This window comes from Eublepharis macularius, chromosome 6 (assembly GCF_028583425.1).
Source record: "Eublepharis macularius isolate TG4126 chromosome 6, MPM_Emac_v1.0, whole genome shotgun sequence".
Taxonomy (NCBI): domain Eukaryota; kingdom Metazoa; phylum Chordata; class Lepidosauria; order Squamata; family Eublepharidae; genus Eublepharis; species Eublepharis macularius.
The window spans coordinates 40,526,700-40,545,108 of record NC_072795.1 but is presented as its reverse complement, the minus strand read 5'-3'; the positions used below and the strand labels follow the sequence as shown (position 1 = coordinate 40,545,108).

General features: G+C 41.8%; 1 protein-coding gene across 1 annotated transcript in view; it reads right to left on the bottom strand.

Moving 5' to 3' along the window:
- SLC9A9 (solute carrier family 9 member A9) overlaps positions 1–18,409 on the bottom strand; it is a 417,613-nt gene that overhangs the window by 8,264 nt on the left and 390,940 nt on the right. The gene's annotated exons all lie outside the window — the stretch shown is intronic.

Genomic DNA, 18,409 nt, shown 5'->3' with positions numbered 1-18,409 from the left:
TTTTGGGGAAAAAGAAACTGGGCACCAGGAAAAGACATTGGTGGGTGCCATAGACCTCACTTGCACCATATTGGAGGGGAGAGGATTAGAGCCCTGTGTTATGTGTCATGGCATTTCGACAAGGGCAAAGATGTTGACAATTAACATACATGCTGCTGATTGCTATGGCATCATACTGCAGATACAAGAAGCATACATTTTAAATATTAAATTAAAATATTAAGGTTAGAAATATCCACTGTGGTACTAGCAATTGAGATGATAGTCCCAGCTCACCACTTGATCTCTCACCTGCGCTGGTGAATGTGCAGAAGGACTCTACTACTTTGTATTTGAGAAGATGTGAATTGAGCTGCCTTTACACGCAAGTCATTGCTTTTTGCTACAGTAATCAAGTGATAAACATGTATGGAAAAGCTCTTGATTATTGCTGGGTGAATCTGTGGACTCCATTGAAAAGCAGGGCCTTTTCCCAGAGGTTATATGCTGGTACAGAGTACTGACCACTCTTTATGGAGTACCAGCACCTCTTGGGCATTTGAGACTTGTGCTGAGAGGGGAGAACATCATGAGTGCCTGCACCTCTTATTTTTAGGAAAAATGCATTGTCGAAAAGTACTCTTTTTCAGATATATGAAAGATCTATTGGTGGAGTTTGATGTAGGATAGCTCCTATAGTTTCTTTTTATTTCTTTCATTCATATAAACTACAGATTTTCAGCCAAGTTGGCTGCTCCCAAAGCAACTTAACAATAATAAAACAATCAGACTATAATATAGTAAGAGCCTATTAAAATTAAAATTCAATAAAAAAGAAAAGCAGTCTGATGTTACCTTAAAGACTAACAGATTTAATGAAGCAATTTTTTTCTGGGCCAGAGCTTATTTCATCAGATGTATGAAGTGAACCTTAGTCTTCAGATATACACATGTACGGTGTAAAAGGAAAAATCAACAATCTGTGAACCGTGGGTTAAGGAGGGTTCATTAAATGCAAGATGAGGGGAGAGAAAGAGTTTGCGATGCTGTACAAAATTCAAATGTACACAAGCCACTTTGAGCCAAGAGGAAAGGCAGGGTATACATGACATACTTAAATAAATAAATAAATAAGCGTTTTGAGTTGTGACCATTCACAACAGCATCATTGCTGGTGGTGTGGTCACAGAGTGGCACAATGCAGATGTTTTGATCTTTAGGTTCTGCTTATTTTGATGAATTTCCATGAATATGCCTGAAATACCATGCATTTCCAAGACATTTTGAGTTTCAAAGACTATGGACTTAGGGGAGGACTATGCCGAGGTATCTTGGCATATCATTTTCATCTAGCATCTGCAATGCCCTGAAAAGGTGCCCCCATCGGCAATTTCATGCACAAAACATTCAAGGCGCAGCTGCATGAACCTCTTTGCATAAAAGAAGCAAATGGCTAGTAATTGTCGTGTATCTTCCACTTTCTTCGAAGTGCCCACTCAGCATTTTACGAATAAAATCAATGCCCCCTTTTCAAGAAGCAAAATGAAACGTTAAGTAACTTTATAGCTGGAGAGTGAGTGTTAAGTTGTTTTCTGTAATGTGCTCTTTCTCAGTATCCAACACATTCATTTTACACTTCACACTTCAGTGCTCCTTTATATAAAATTATGTAAATACTCCAGAAACAGGCTCATGCCATTCTTTTGCATCTGTCGTTACAATCTTTTTATCCAAAAGTGATTTATCAGGATAAAAGAAAATCTGCTCATCTTGAGCAATTATATCATCCTCATATCTGTCAAGAATGATTCCCTCCAAGATCACTCGTAACTGATATATCTGTTGCTACCTTTCCACAATATACTTTCCCTGATGTCAAGGGAAGCTAGTTGTCAGCTGCTTATTCAGTGTGTTTAAGAACACTTCCTTTTGCTAACTGGGGACATTAGCTTTGATCTTAAGCAAGAAAAGCAGGCAACATAAAAAGGCCCTGAAGTTAAAAAGGCACTAAAGTCATGTTATGCAACAACAAGAATATTTTGGCTAGCTGAATATCTCACTAGTTTCTGTCCAAGGTGGTTTCCACATGGGGACAGGCTTCTGACAATATAGCCCAATAGCAATGGGGTTTTCGAATAGCAGGCGTCTCTGCAGTTTCCCTGCTTCAGTCCCTCAGCAGAAGCCATCTCCCCTCTTTTCTGTTTGTTTAAATCAGGAATTGACTATCATTATATTGCTATAACATTACAACCACCTGTCTGTCAAGTTCTCCGAATTCCCAGATTCCATTTTAAAAATTCTATTGCCTCTTTCATTGTGGAGATATAAATGTAAAAGCATTTCTCTGCAACAAAAGGGGTTAGAGACTTACTTTTTTAAAAATGAAAGCTGTGCATTTACAGAACATTCATTCCAGCAAGGCATTTCATAAGTAAAGAGCTCACTTCTTCTGATGCCAGGGAAAGAAAGAAAACAATTGTCCTCATATTCATCCGGAAAATTACAGAAGAGGAAGGGGGAAAGTGGAGGAGTTGAGTAAAGAGAGGCTTGGTATCATACAGTAGATATGATCTCCTATGTTAACTTACCTATGAATGATAAAAGATGTCAGAGGTTCTAATGTGGCGATGAACAGAGTGCAATAAAGTGGGGTAAATAAACTAATTAAGGAATAAACAGGAAGTGCGAGAGAGTTAACTGATGTCAGCAAAGGGTTATAGGATATGATACATACAATCTCTTAAAGTTTCAAAAAAACTGGGTTCTGTTCATTTATTAGAAATTATAATGAGAGGAAAAACAAGTCTTAATTTAAGCCAGGATAACAGTAAATGTCTTATTTCTTGATGAGTTTTAATTTATCAAGAAGTTTGTCACAGTTTGGGAGCCAGGGCCATGGTTTAAACAGATTTGTGCTTGTCATGAATGAACTCTTGTTTCTTTTTGATGTCTGCAGTGTAATGAACTCTATATACAAATCAGAGATATTTCCACATGTATAGGGATGGCCCAGTCAGGGAATGCTGGGGACTTTCCCCCAGGAATCCAGAGGTCTCCGTTTGCAAAATGGTCGCAGGCTGTTTGGTTTCCAATTTTCGACACATTTTCTGGGACCGTGGGAAAGTGCAGTCCAAGAAAAGGCACAAAAAATGGAAACCAAACAGTCAGCAACCGCTTTGCAAACGGAGATGTCTGGATTCCTGGGGAAAAGCTGCCAGCGTTCTGCAAGTGGACCGTCCCTATAAGGATGTGCAGAAATGCCCATATGAAGTTTGATAGGTTAAAGTTTGATAGTCCAGTTAGTAGATTTTTACTCTCTTACTGTGGAAACAATATTTTAGAAGATTCGGTGTGCTGTACTGGATAGAGTTTCAGACTAGGACCTGGGACAAGTATGTTCAGATCCCCATTGTGCTCTGGAAGCTTGTCTGGTGACCTTGGGCCCATCACCAATTTCTCAGCCCAACCTCCTCATGGGGTTGTTGTGAAAATACAGTGAAGGAGGGGGTGATGATGTGGGGGCTTTGGGTACCCACTAGAGAGAGAAGTAGGATATAAATTTAAAATTCTGTAATTTATAGCACACATCTAAGCAGAATTGACTTCAATGGACTTAGAAAGGTGTTTAGAGTTGCACTGTAAGTGGGTGGTTGCAATAAAAAAAAATTGGATTTGATAAGTGCACTTAAAAGAACTGTTTACTTACTTACTTTGCTATTTTGTGTGACGTATTTATGCACTTCTTCCAAAATAATGTTAGGATATTATTTTTTATTGTTACATCCCAAGGAGTTACCTCCTTTTGGCTTCTTCCCTTTTGGTTCTCTACAAGATTCTGCCTTCTATGACTCCTGATGAGATACGGCTTCAGGTGGAGGCAATTCTCATATGCTGGCTGGATACTTCTCATTCTGTAATAAACTGGTAACTTTTTTGTTCTACAGTTAACTAGTTATTATTTTGCCTGCTAAGAAGCCTAACTCTCAGTGGCCTATTTATATTGCTTTTAAAAAATGAAACCATCATGTTCCCTCTTGATTTTTGGCACAGCTGGTTTATTGCTTGACACACAGAGGGCATAATGGAGTAATCCTAATAGATGTGCAGTGCTGCTGTCCATTGCTTCAAAAGCATGGCAGACTTGGGCTTGCTGCACAAGCTGTCTCTCTACAAATGCTTCCAGTGAGGCACGTGTTAATATTTCCAGTTCCCTAACTGCAAAGTACAGCCATTTGCCTGCTTGTGGGAAATAGCAACTGCTACAAAGCATTGACAGTTTGTAAATGGGAACCTTATTCTTCTACAATGATAGAGTCATGCATACGTAGGGCCAGTCCTAGTGATTCTGAGATCCTGGGCAATGTTCAAGAGGGGCTCCAGAATCACTGCCCCTCAAGTCAAGCCAGCTGCCTTAGCTTGAGAAGGGGCAGGTGTGAGTGGTGGCAGCAACTTGCTCTTCTTCTTTCCCCTCCTCTTTTGCAGGGGCCATGGGAGGTCAGGGATTCTCCCAGCATGGGACCTGCGGCAGCTGTCCCTGTTGCCCTTTGGCTAAGACCAGCCTTGTGCATACAGTTGCAGAAATGCTGCTGTATACTGTATTAAGCAAGGCTAGATGACATTATATATCCCAGTTTATAATGAGTTATCGTAACATGAAGAGTTGCACTTTATTCATTTTTGGGATCTGTGATGCTCCTCCCTCAGTGGTGCCCCATCTGACTGTCCACCATCCTGCTGGCTTCCAAAGACAGGTATCCTCAGATAGACAGGGAAGGGGTTGCACCACCTTGCCCCTTCTCCTGCCCAGGAAGTGACAGCACACTCCAGCTGACTCTCCCTTTTCCCCACCACCCCAGGTTTCCTCTCAGTCCAAGCCTAGCCTCCCTGAGTGGCCCTTCTCACAGCCTTTCTGATAGGAATAGGGTTCCCAGGTGGCTGCTGATGGTGGGCAAACACCTGGGAGGTTTCCCCCATTGCCTGCTGATCTGCTAGTGATTGGTGGAAAGTGACAAGCCCCTCTGGAGGTCTCCCACCACCAGCAGGCACTCTGGAAACATGTGAAGTGCACTCCTGTGGGGCACAACAGCATCACTTCTGGAAGTGAAGTCATCAGGCAAGTGCCAGAGCATGTGAAAATGGAACACGCTCCATAAGTACCAGATCCCCCCTCCAGCTGGGAGTGTATAGGGACCTGGTAACTCTAGATGGGAAGGCTGGGTAGACTCTGCTCTCCTGGTCCCTCTCACTGCATCTCACCCCAGGGTGGGGCATTTGCTCTGCCCTCTGCCTGGCTCATCCGTGCTGCTTCTGAAGCTTCTCCAGCAGTTCCGTTGCTTGAGCTTGCCCTGCAAAGGCTGCCAACAGCTTCCTGTGGGCCTGGCTGAGGTTGAGCTGCATGTGCTACTGCAGGAGAAAGGTGAGTTGGCTACGTGGCTGGGGGTTGTCACCTAGGATTGGTCATGGGAGTTGGTAGCTGTTGTTCCAATGGGGGAGGTGGTCCAGGGCTCTGTAGAGGCACCTGCAGCTGAGGTGCTGATGGAGGAGGTTCTACAGGGCCTGGGGGGCGGTGCCTGCTACTGCAGGGCTGGGCGAGAGGGTGGAAAAGAGGACAGCGTTGCTGAACAGAATCCAATGTTGCAAACATCTTGTGATATATAAATGTCCCATGGAACATTTAACACAGATTGGCTGGGAGCTATGGCACAACAATCTAGTGTTTCTTCGCACAGAACCCAAAATGAATCTGTAGTCTTTATGGGGGAGGGCGGTGAGCTTAGCTGGAGAAAGGTGCTTCCTAGGATATTGAGGGCTGCAGGTGGCACTTACTCTCTCTTCCACTTTCCAGGCTGCTGTATTTTTAATGCTAGAAGAAAAGGACCGAGGGATACAAGGAAGTCCTATGAAGTCCTATGGCAGCTGTTCAGTTCTGTTTCATTTGTAAAGCAGCTTGGACAGTAGTCAGAACGGACTTTTCTTTGATAGTTCTAAGGTGACGTGGGACTCTATTCCATGGCTTTCCAATTCTCCTATGGCAACTCTTGACAGAGAGACTATTTTTGAATATCATTGCAATGCCTCATGATTAAATAAAAGAATAGAAGCAATAAATTATGGCAAAGAAAGAAATAATTGTAATTGTTGTGCTGTAAATGACACCATTAGGAGGACTGTAGGAGGATTATTGTGTGTTACAGCCCTGTGACCTCATAAAAACTGTAGTTCTTTCATTCACAGTCTGCCTTAGTATGAATCAGAAAGAAAACTTCATCTCTCATCAGGTTTTCACTCCTGTGATGCATGCACAATAACAAACAGGGAAGAAATGCAGATTTCTCATCTTCTAGAATTTAGCAAGGAGGAAAATCTGGGAGACTTTCTTTGGGCCCTTTCTTTTTTTCTTTCCCAAAGCTCAGCTCCCCCATAACAGGTTCATTTGTAACCCTCTCCCCCACCCCCGGTCACATGGATAATTTTCCAATATGGTAGTTTTTTAAAACTTAAACATTTCAATGTGTTACCTGTGAAATTGTAGGTATTAGTCATCAATTTGAAGAGTTTTATGTCATTCTGCTTCATGCCCTGCCAGTTATTATGGTTCCAAATGACTGACTAATTAAAAAGACAATTGCAGAATTATTATGAAAGGTACTTGTGCTTTCAATTTGATTTGGCATCTTTCCCTTTTGTTCTTTGGTATACTACAAAGAACATGTGTACTAATATTGGGAATGTCCCCAAAGCCAGACATGAATAGAGACTGGAATAAAATAAAGCACAGCCTGAACAGAAGGAAAAACCCTGGCCTTACATTCATACTCATAGATCAATTAAGTAGTTCCAAACATGCTTGATAATATAAAAAGCTGAAAGTGCTCAGTATGAATCTATCTAACGAATGCAAGAAACAGATGTATTTATATAGCACGCTTATCAGATTCGTACCCACCTGGACATATGTGCCACACTAGTCATGCCTTCTGGCCCACCAATTGTTTGAAAAATTCCATTTGTTGTGGGATTTTGTGGCAAACCATAAGAGCTTGGGGTTGACATGGCATGGTAGACTGCAACATGGCTTTTGCTCAAGGTTATTGCAGTTTATGTTCAAAATAACTATTCAGAGTACTTTTAACTGTTAAGAAATCATGATTTACAACATGCTTTGAGTAGAACTACATGCTTTGAATAACACAGGACAACCATTCTGCATTTTACTACCCCTCCAGCAAATAACATACATTGGGTATAGATAAAAGCGCAATAGGATAAAATTAATGAAAAGTTAGACATTGATAAATGATGCGGGATAAAAACCAACATAGAAGTGCTGGTTTAAGTGACATATTCAAGTCATCCACAGCACACAGTTCTGCTATTAGAAAATAATATGGAATGGTGTGTAAAAGTCTAAAACTCTAAGGGTCATATATTTATAAACTTAACCCCTGCCAGAAAGCACAGTCCTATAAGACACAAGAGCAAAAAAAATACAAATTTAAAAATACAAATGAAGAAAGGACTAGCTATTGATTCTGTGTGATTCTGTATAGTTACCATGTTTTTAAGTTTTGACCAAGAAAGTTAGATAATGCAAGAGTGCTTCAGACAAGTAAATTAGACAAAAAATCTCACTAATTATGCTCTTCTACACTAGTTTATGGATAATATTAACACTGAGGCTTGAAATTACTGAGCTGATAATTCCTAAAGAAAGAGAATAGTGAAAAGTTTCTTCATAATTTCCCAGGCACTAAAAGGCTTAGAAGCAAGTGAAACCATTGAATCAAGGATAAAACTGGACCTTTCCTCTCAACTTGGGACTGCCACAAAAAATGTTAACCACATGTCATTATCATTTCATTATCAACACACAATGTCGTTAACATTTTGTACATTTTTCCTGCCTCTGCAGCCCATCGCTGCTTGTTACTGGTGTGGGGGAATGACACAGCTTACATGGGGCTACCATTTAGGTTTTTAGAAGCTGTATGCAGAACTTAATGCCAAGTTGCAGCTTAGAACTGATACCTGCATGCTGTTTAAAAGCTCAAGTACCAGAGGAAAAAAAAGGTAGAAATTTGGCATGTATTTTTGGACCACAGCCATCTAGGATAGCCTGTCTACATGAAGCCAGAATTCCCAAGAGCCCTGATGCCAATCCCCCCACTAATTCCCTTTGGCCTCCTTTACATTCCAAATGGCACATAAAAGATACCAGATTAGAATAGCTCTGCAGCTACTTCCCCCTTCTCCAAGAGCCAGTTTGGTGCAATGGTTAAGAGCAGCAGGACTCTCATCTGGACAGCTGGGTTTGATTCCCCACTTTTCCACTTGAAGCCAGCTGGGTGACCTTGGGTCAATCACAGCTTCTCGGAGCTCTCACAGCTCCACCTACCTCACAGGATGATTATTGTGAGGATGATCTCCGTCTAAATATAGACAAAGGCTACACCTCCTTATTGCTCCTCCTGGATCTGTCTGCAGCCTTTTACACAGTAGACCATGTCATCCTGTTGAGGCATTTAGAAACAGAAGTGAGCATCAAAGGATGTGCCCTGGACTGGTTTAATTCATTTCTCATGGAATGGACTCAAAGGATTGCTGTTGGCGATCAGCTATCTCCAGAATGGGAATTATCTTGTGGGGTCCCGCAGGGAGCAATCTTATCTCCCATGTTATTCAACCTCTACGTAAAACCTTTAGGAGAACTCATTTGCAGCTATGGAGTGGGATGTCATCACTATGCAGATGATACCCAACTCTATATCTTGCTATCCAGGTCCCCACAGGATGCAGTAGAAACCCTAGATCGCTTCCTGACAGCCATAGTAAAATGGCTGAAAAATAACAAATTAAAATTGAACCCAGACAAGACTGAAGTGATGCTTGTTAGAAAGTCAGAGATATTGAAAAACATTGTACTCCCCACCTTCGATGGAGTTCGTTTGACCCTTGCAGAGTTGGTGAAGAGCCTAGGGGTTATACTGAATCCAGCACTACTACTAGAAAAACAAGGTAGCTGCAAAAAACACTACAAACTCACTCTAGCCTGGAAAATGGCTTCTTATCTCGACCTGGCCGACCTGGCCACTTGAATCCATGCTATGGTAACATCAAAACTTGACTATTGTAATGCATTAACTATTGGTCTCCCATCTAAGTTAACTAGGAGGCTCCAATTGGTGCAAAATGCTGTGGCTCGACTATTATCAGGAGCGAGCAGGAGTTTGAACATCACTCTCATCTTACAGTCACTCCATTGGCTACCTATCAGTTACCTATCAGTTCAAGGTAATGGTATTACATACTATATGTAATAACGGCCTCGGTCCAGCATACCTACGGGACCGCCTCTCTCCCTATGTCTCTCCACGGCAGCTTCGCTCATCTGAACAGGGTCTCTTGCAGGTGCCAGCCTGTACATGGGCAAAATCAACAGCAGCCCATACATGGGCTTTCTCTGTGGTAGCCTCTACCCTGTGGAATGGCCTGCCTGAGGAGGTTAGGAGAGCCCCCACCCTCCTGGCTTTCCGCAAACAATGCAAAACAGAATTATTCAAAAAGACCTTTTTTTCTCAGTTAAGAAGCTGGTATTGTAGGAAAGGGATCCCAGATGTTTCGCCAATGAGTTAGAAACCATAGATTTCACCATTATGTTGCCCTACATATTATCTGTTGCTTTAAATATGTACTCCTATATCCTACCTGTGCTTTATGTTGTTCAATGTAAGTACTCGAATTGATTATGTACTGTTTCAGCAATTCCACAACCCCATACTGGATCCTTGCTAATACTATATCTTTGTAAACTTAAATTCTTTAACCCCATGACATTGTTTATGGAAATGTTCTTGACACTGTACGGAAATGCCTGCCCTTGTCCTTGCCACTAATTGTACTATCTCACACTATGTAATCCGCCTTGAGTCTCAGTGAGAAAGGCGGAATATAAATAAATAAATAAATAAATAAATAAATAAATAAATAAATAAATAAATAAATAAATAAATAAATAAATAAATAAATAATGAGAACACACTTTGTAAATCATTCTGAGTGGGTGTTAAGTTGTCCTGAAGGGTGGTATATAAATCAAATGTTGTTGCTGTTGTTATTATTTATTTCTTAGAAAAGGGACATCCCAGATCATCAACTAGCACATTCCTTGACACATAAATCCACAACAGTTTTTCTCTCCTCTCCCTTCCAGTTAGCCTTCCAATTAACAACCAACACAAATACCTCCTTTTGCAGGGCAACTTTCTTCCCTGCCACATGCAAGCATTCCACAGCAAGCTCATAACCCCCCCCCCCCATTTGTTCTTGAACTAAACATTGCAATGAGAGAAATATATATTAACACTGCCCCTGAGGATGTGCAGGATGCCTTTCCCTCATCCTTAAGTAACTGTTGCCAGTTTCTTTGACACAGACTCAATGGAGAAGCAGGATGGGGTGAGGTGGGGGTCAGTTTCTAGAATAAGTCCAACAGTCTGCAGTCGCTCCATGCCACTCCTTCTCAAGCAGAAGTCCATTCTTTTTTTTTTTTTAATTTCACCCCAATCCAAAAGGATGTCTCTTCTTTCATTTTCTCTTTCTTTTCTCTTTTCCCATGGAGCAACCTCAGAGAGATGTTTAGCCAGCTTCTCTGCACTCTCTGGTAATAAAGGCAAGGATCAATTGCACTTTTCTTGCTGCAGGCAACTTGGTAATTTCTTTCCTAGGAGGAAGCTGATCCAATGAAATCCCCTGAACATACCTGATAATTGGAGATCATGGGTGGGGGAACTCAGAGCTAATCTGAGGAAATAGGGTACTCATTCATCAGTAGAGTCTTGCCTGCTTCCTCATCCCACCTGACCACCCTCAAGCTGTGCCTCATCTGCATTAAGGAGCCCTGCATTAAGCCTTTAGGCCTTGCATTAAGCCTTACTAGACCACAGCATTTCTCCTTTTAAAATTGTCAGATTCATAGGATGCAATAGTAAAACGTACAGTTTAGTTCTCTCAAAATGCTTTCTGGTTTTGGAGATTATGGCGGAGACTGGAAGATTTTAGGATATCTTCTAATCCTCTTCATATAACGAAACACCACTGTGCATCTTTCCCCTTTTTACACTAATACTTAATATATGTGTTGTACTAAAAGACGATATCTGAAAAACAGAGTGTAAATATCTCTGGCTATTCATCCAAGTGTTCTTATCCCTAGATCCCTCATATTTTGGGGGTGGGGTGGGGGAGTTTCTTTTGGCCCCATAGAATAGTGACAATGACATTTATTATCTGATTCTGGAAAAGGTGTCCATCAACATATCTCAGAAAAGCCACTGAATCTAGCAACCTTTAGCCCATGTCTTAAATATGGTTATTGCTCTCATGCGATTTGGTTTGGACTTGTAAGGTTTCACATGCCATTTTCAGATGCATTTTCCTGGTACGGCCCATTGTCACAAGTTCTGCTTGGGTGACTACCCTTGTTAATGCCTGTCTACCTGCCTGGTTGTTTTGCTTTTCTTGATTTAGTCCAGAAACAGTTTTGAAAACACATCACCAGTGGAAGTCTTTGCCCTATATCACAGTAAGAAAGCTGCTCTTATCTTTGAGCATGGAACTGCATTTTCTCTATGAGTTTGACAATACTTTTTTTTTTATTTCTTAGAAGCGATTGAAACGGCGGAGCATCTAAAATGAAAAAGAAAATGTTGCCTCGCTCTGAGGACCCTTCCAGTACACCTGTGCCCATTAAAAACAATAAAGCTGTGGCTTTGCTATCTGATTACTAAAATGTTCAGGGCCTATGAGGAAAGAATGCTAATGCTCTTTAATGGCTACAGATGGGATCCTATTATTGGTAGATGGTGTCTTGATTGCTCTCCCTTTTTCTTATTCAATGCACTATAAAAATGTGGAGAATGCTCCCTCCCCAGTTGAGGAAAGGGGCAGGGATGTGTGTTTGAGTATGAAGAAGAAGCCGCTGAATGTGAAAAAGACAGGAGAAAGCTTAGCTAACTGGAAGTGAAATGCATTGGGGTTTAGGGTTTTCTTCACTTTCTACCTGTCTCCATCTTTTTGCTGTCTTATAGCTGTGCCTTTATGTACATAAAGTAAATATTACAAAGACAACACAAACAAAGACAATATTACGAAGACAACACTGCTCTTGTATTCAAAGGAAACCAAATCCAGGAAGCTCTGCTCTGGAACAGGAGAGGGATATTAGCTATCATGTGCTCCCATATACAGATCATTATGGGTTGATCTCAGGTAAAGGGCCTCAGGTAGCAGGTGTTGGGGAAAGACCTTTCTCAGTCCCTAAAGAGCTGTTCCCAAAGGTAATATTGAGCTTGATGGTCTGACTTGGTATAAGGCAGCTTCGTGCGTTTGGGGAAGTGGAGAGTATGTAGTAATAATATATGAGATATATTTGAAGCCCTTCAGCTATTTTATCTCAGTAGTTCTCATAATAACTCAGTAAGACAGGCTAGCTTCAAGATTCCCATAGCACAGATGACATGGAGTTGAGGCTGACAATCTAATGCTTCTGTCAGAATATTAATTGGATATCAACACTTAAGCTCTGGTATTGTTCCATTTTCTTGGTTGCCAGGTTTGTTTCTTTCACAGAATCATCGAATCTTAGAGTTGGAAGGGACCTCCAGGGTCATCTAGTCCAACCCCCTGCACAATGCAGGAAATTCACAACTACCCCCCCCCCCCCCTGCACAATTCAATTTGCCCAATTCAGAGTGCTGGGGTGGTTTTTTTTTTTTGCTGTTAATGGTCAGAATGGTTGGGACTGGTACATGAGCCTGCCTTATCAATTATGTAAACGCCACTTGCCCTGCTGTTTGCCCTCCATCTGAAGTGTGGTAGGAAGGTATTTATCATAAGGCTATTGAGACATCTAGTTGTGGAACTGCTTGGTGTTTTGGTGCTCAGTGAAAACGAGATTTTCAAAAGGCATTGTGAGATGTGCAAGTTGACATCTGTTTCTAAATTACTTTCTGTGATGTTCTTACTGTTGTGTTTATCTCAGGTATTTTTAAGTTTGTTTTATGAAAAAGTGTTTGGTGGGATCTTCTATTATTGTCAGTTGGTCTTTGGAATTTTTTTAAACAAGCAAATGAATAGCAGCTCAGTCCATAGCTCTGCTGAGATTGTCAGCTACAATTAGCCCTCAGTCTTTCTTTTCCTCTTGCACAGAATTCCAGTGTGAGTTAACTTGTGCAGGTTTCACCACATAAGATGGCACACAGGTCAACATGTCTTCTATATGATGATGTTTTCATCTTCTGGTGATGATGTAGAACCATCCCAATGCAAACATTTCCCTATGCTTAATTCATTTGGCATGCTTTTGTAACTGGGAAACTTGAATGCTTGAGGTTGGCGTCATAGCTTATGCAGCAGTTTTTCCAGCATGCTAATGCACAATAATTTGCACAACGCATGCAGTGGACAAGCACTGTCATGACCATTCAGGACTGCCTCAGGTGTGTTCCGGATGTTTAGGAACTGTAGGTATCATCATGACATGGTTGAGAAGTGAATGATTCAGCAGCCTTCCTGATGCTAAGAGGACTTGGGCTTGGTCAGTGCCTTGGTGAGACACCCCAGGGAAGTACTGCAGAAGCTGCATTGAGGTCCAGGTGGAAAATAGATGGGATAAAAATGCAATAAATGCCTTTCATGCTGTATGAGTTTACTGCAGAAAATGGCAATGCATCATCAGTATAGCCATTGCAAACACAATTGCTGTGTAAAATACTAAGTGGGCCTTAAGCCCAAAGATGGCAAGAGGCACTGTGTATTTAAACCTTAGAGAATCTTTCTTGGAATGAATGGCAGGACCGGATCATATCCCTGTCAATAAACAAATCTCTCGATAGCGAATTAAGCAGTGCCTTGAGATAAGATAATCATTTACATTTTTTTGTTTCTCATGAATCAAATGCGGGTGGCTGTTGGTGTGTGGGCGTAGGGAAGTGGAACAATGCCAGCAGTTTTCCATTAGCCGCAGTAGCTCATCTTCAAGTTATTGAAAAGGAAATATCAGGCAAGGGGAAAGTAATGAGTCGTTCTTTAATTTCTACCCTCTTAAATTAAACCTTACATTTGTCATGATTATTTACCGTTACTTCATTGTTTGTACGAGCTGTGTTTATGTGAGCTTTGAGCCTCTCATTTCTTCTCAAATGGTACTTTGATTTCCAAATCTGTCTGCTTTTTTCTCTCACCGAATATCCTAATGCTGGCAGCATTTTTGCTTAGATGCATTAAAATAATGGGCACAACCCAGCCGTATGTCCACCAATATTTTGCAGATAGAAATAGAAACACTCCGGCTGTAATCATGTAAGTGCGGGGTGGGGTGGGGATGGCAATACAGAAATTGGAACCAAAACAGTGCAGGTTATAAGTGGGTCACCAGTAGAAAGTAGGAAGTAATGAAGATGTGCAGAACAGTTAAGTCCAGATGACCAAAGCAAACTTCAAGGCAAGTAGAAAAAATAAGGTTGGATCCAGAGAACCACGAACAGAATTTCACTTGTGCAGCAGGACTTCCCCATCTCTCCTTCCCGCCCCCCATCCCGCACACATCTGGTTTAGATATTTGTTGGATATTCCAAGTATCTCAGGGTTACAGTACATGGCACATGAAAGACCTGTGATTGGATCGCCTGAGGTTTTCTTTAAAGGTAAAAAACAGCTTCCCTCTGTTTTGGATTAGGGCTGTTTGGTGCTGCGGTGGGGTGGGGGACACAGCCAGTTCAAGGTATTTTTCTGGCCTTCCTTCCATTTCCTCCAGCAAGAACAAGCTGAGTTCCAGCAGTGCCAGCAGCTCTGCAGGGGGTTTGGCTCAGACCCTGCCAGCAGCAGTGCAAGTCTGGCAGGCAATGATGAGCATAGGCTAGGGCCATTGCCTCTTCCCGCACCACTGCCAACTGGGTAAAAGCTGAGTCCAGCAGTGCTGCCCATGGTGAAGGAGGCCAGCTTGGAATTGGCTAGTGCCAGTGCAGGTTTGGAAAGCTTATTGGTACCTTCCTCTTTGCGCTATGCCTGCTAGTTGCTTGTGTAGCTCAGGTAGCTAACTCCTTACTTTACCCCTGAGCCATTTTCTCAATTGAAATTGAGCCTCTCCATGAGATACTATTAATACCAGTAGTTAAAAAAGGCAGGTACCAATATTGTACCTGTTTTCCTAATGGTTCCTAACTGTAGCTAATAGCAGGCACCCCAATTTCTATCCAGAAAACAGTGTGGAAAAGGATCCCACCCCCATCTTCACCAGTGCAGTAGTCCTTACCCACATTCATCTCCTGCAGCTGGCTTTTAAAATTACTTTTCATGAATTCTACCCTATTTTATTGTCTGGTTCCCTTCCCTGCATGAATTAGATGTTCTAAAATACTATAATGAGTGTATTGTGACAGAGGTATCACTACAGTGAAATGCCTAATGGGAGAACTCAAGTATTAGCTAGGATAGAAAAGACCTGGGCCGATTCCAGATGACTAACCTTAAGGCGCTTCATGCCGTCCTCTTCCGGATCGCGACGGGGAAAATGCGAAAAAACGCGTTTCCTCGCGCGAGTTTTGCACGTCGTCGCGCAAAACTCGCGCGAGGAAACGCGATTTTTCGCATTTTCCCCGTCGCGATCCGGAAGAGGATGGCATGAAGCGCCTTAAGGTTAGTCATCTGGAATCGGCCCTGTATTTAGCTGGTAAAGTGGAGAAACTATTCTAACGTGGTGGAAAGCAGATACAGAAGCGACCACACCAAAGATACCAGGAAAGCCTATGTGAAGAACATCAGAAAGTACAAAGTAGTCTGTATAGAAGGTGATGTTAACTCCTAACTGGGTTTGATCAAAGTCATGCATAGAACACAGACAAACACATTTATCCTCTGCTTTGGATCACCTTGGAAAAAGAGAGTATTGATTGTCTAGAGATCTATTATGTATTTTCTGCTGCTCAGAACTATTCTCAGCATGGAGTCTGCTAAAACAACTTGTTTACTAACTTTATGGTTCCCATATCCCCAGTCTACTGAACTATATAATGTTTAGATTGTAGCATCTGGAAGTCTCAGACAAATTATTCTTTGGATTCCCGTAGAGCATGAGTAGGTCTCTTTTATTGCTCCTTCAGTGCTGAACTATTTTATATTTTGTTCTATATTGTTTTGGGGATTTAAATGAGTGAAAATTTGGCAACAGGAGTTTTGTTTAAAAGTGTTACTAGCTAGATACTAAATTCAAATATTTTAGAAAAATAAACATCTCTCCTTATTCTGTGATTTTCAAACAGGTTGCCCTGTTGTCCTCTGGTTATTCTTTATACCGTGTACAGCTAAAGCCCCAACCTATCCTTATCAAGGGAGGCAAACACATCTAACTTGAATCCACTTGCCAAGAAAAGTCCTTTCTTCTCTTAAAATCCCAGTGTATGTCCCATCAATGATTTGGGTCTTTGGCCATTCAGATGTTCTTGGACAGCCAGGAGTCACTATGGTGAAATGGTTAGAGTATGAGAGTACAATCCAAAGCAGAATTACAACCTTCAATTTGTTTAGTAGGCAGTAAGTGTGTTTAGGATTGTTCTGTTAGCCTAAGATCCCAGAGACTATTTCATCCTTGAAGGTTACTGCATGATCTTGGGCCAGTAACTCTCCCAGCTTAGCAGAGAGTTGTTGTGAAGATAAATGGGGAGAGGAGAGAATTATATAAGCCACTCTGTGGAAGATTAGAATAATCAAAATGATATTACTGTGAGTATCGAACTGTTCCTAGCCAAACTCTTTTTGTTAGGTCTTCCTACCCTGTTGCACTTGGGATAGCTAAGAACCAATGCATGGGACTTATAGGTCAATGTTGGGACACAGGCTAAGTCAATGTTTCTATAATACATTCTTCTTAGAACTAGTTTACACATTATGCCAGCCAATGAGGGCCACCACAAATTGTTCAAGAAAGCATCTGTGGCCACATGTTGAGAAGCTTATGTATACTGGCTTATTGTGTGGACTGTGTGATTTCCTTTATGCCACCACTCCAATGGCTCTCAGAAACTTACTTGAGCTGTGGCACATGAAAGCATGGGGTGGCACATGGAATCTTTTAAAGTGCTTTGCATGTGGCATCTGCATGGAGCAGTCTTAATGCACAGACTATGAACTCTGTTGTGTAATGTACAAGGCTTTGTCCAGTATATGAAGCTTGCCTCCAATAACAGTGTAGGTAAAAGGGGGCAATGTGCCTTGCAATTACGTTCCCACCCTTACATTTTTAACTGGGTGACATACGGAAAATAAAAGTGCTTCTTGAACATGCAGTTTTCCGTTCAGTGTTACTGTATTATTTTACATAATTTTATGATAACAAAAGCTGCCACAGACAGATTTTCTTGTCAGGGATTCAAAATGGAAAGGCTCATCCCTGCACCAATGCTTAAGTGCCTTGCCTCAAACTTGCAAGTTTCCACTAGCTATGTAGTTAATTATTAAACACCTCTGGACAGCAACTCATTTTAAAGAGGGGCTGTATTTGGAATTAAGCAGGGCTTTTTTTCAGCAGGAACGCAGGGGAACGGAGTTCCGGAACCTCTTGAAAATGGTCACATGGCTGGTGGCCCTGCCCCCTGATCTCCATACAGAGGGGAGTTGAGATTGCCCTCCGTGCTGCTCTAGCAGCGCGGAGGGCAATCTCAACTCCCCTCTGTCTGGAGATCAGGGGGCGGGGCCACCAGCCATGTGACCATTTTCTCTGAGGGCAACCCACTGAGTTCCACCACCTCTTTTCCCAGAAAAAAAGCCCTGGAATTAAGTAAGGGCCAGTGGGTTAAGCAGTATTCCCTCTTCCCATTCCTGTGTCAATTGAGACACAGGTAAAAAAGGCTTTGTAATCCTTCCCTTCTCCCTGAATAAGAATGCAACACAGAGCAGAACCACAAGTGACAAAAGGCACAGATTGGACACTTGTCAGCTTCCCTCAAGTTTTGATGGGAAATGTAGGCGTCTTGGTCTCGCAGCTTCGCTCTGACTGCTGTCCAATGGACTCTTCAACTGTCACTTGTCCAACATTCCACCAAGCTGCCTACATTTCCCATCAAAACTTGAGGGAAGCTGACAAGTGTCCAATCTGTGCCTTTTGTCACTTGTGGTTCCGCTCACAGGCTATGACTGCATTTACATCACAATAAGCCACGGCTTGATGGAACTCTGGTTAGGGTTATAAATTATTAGGGATGAATTGGGGATGTAAATTATTTAATGTTTAATCAATAAGGATTCGTTTAGTATAAGGCCAATAATGAGCAGGAAGGTAGTCTGTTATTGAGAACCAAGAAAGGATCTGCAGGGTAGATTCCCCTCCCAGTATCACAGGCTATTTCTCACTGACGGTTAAATGATAAAAATTCTAATA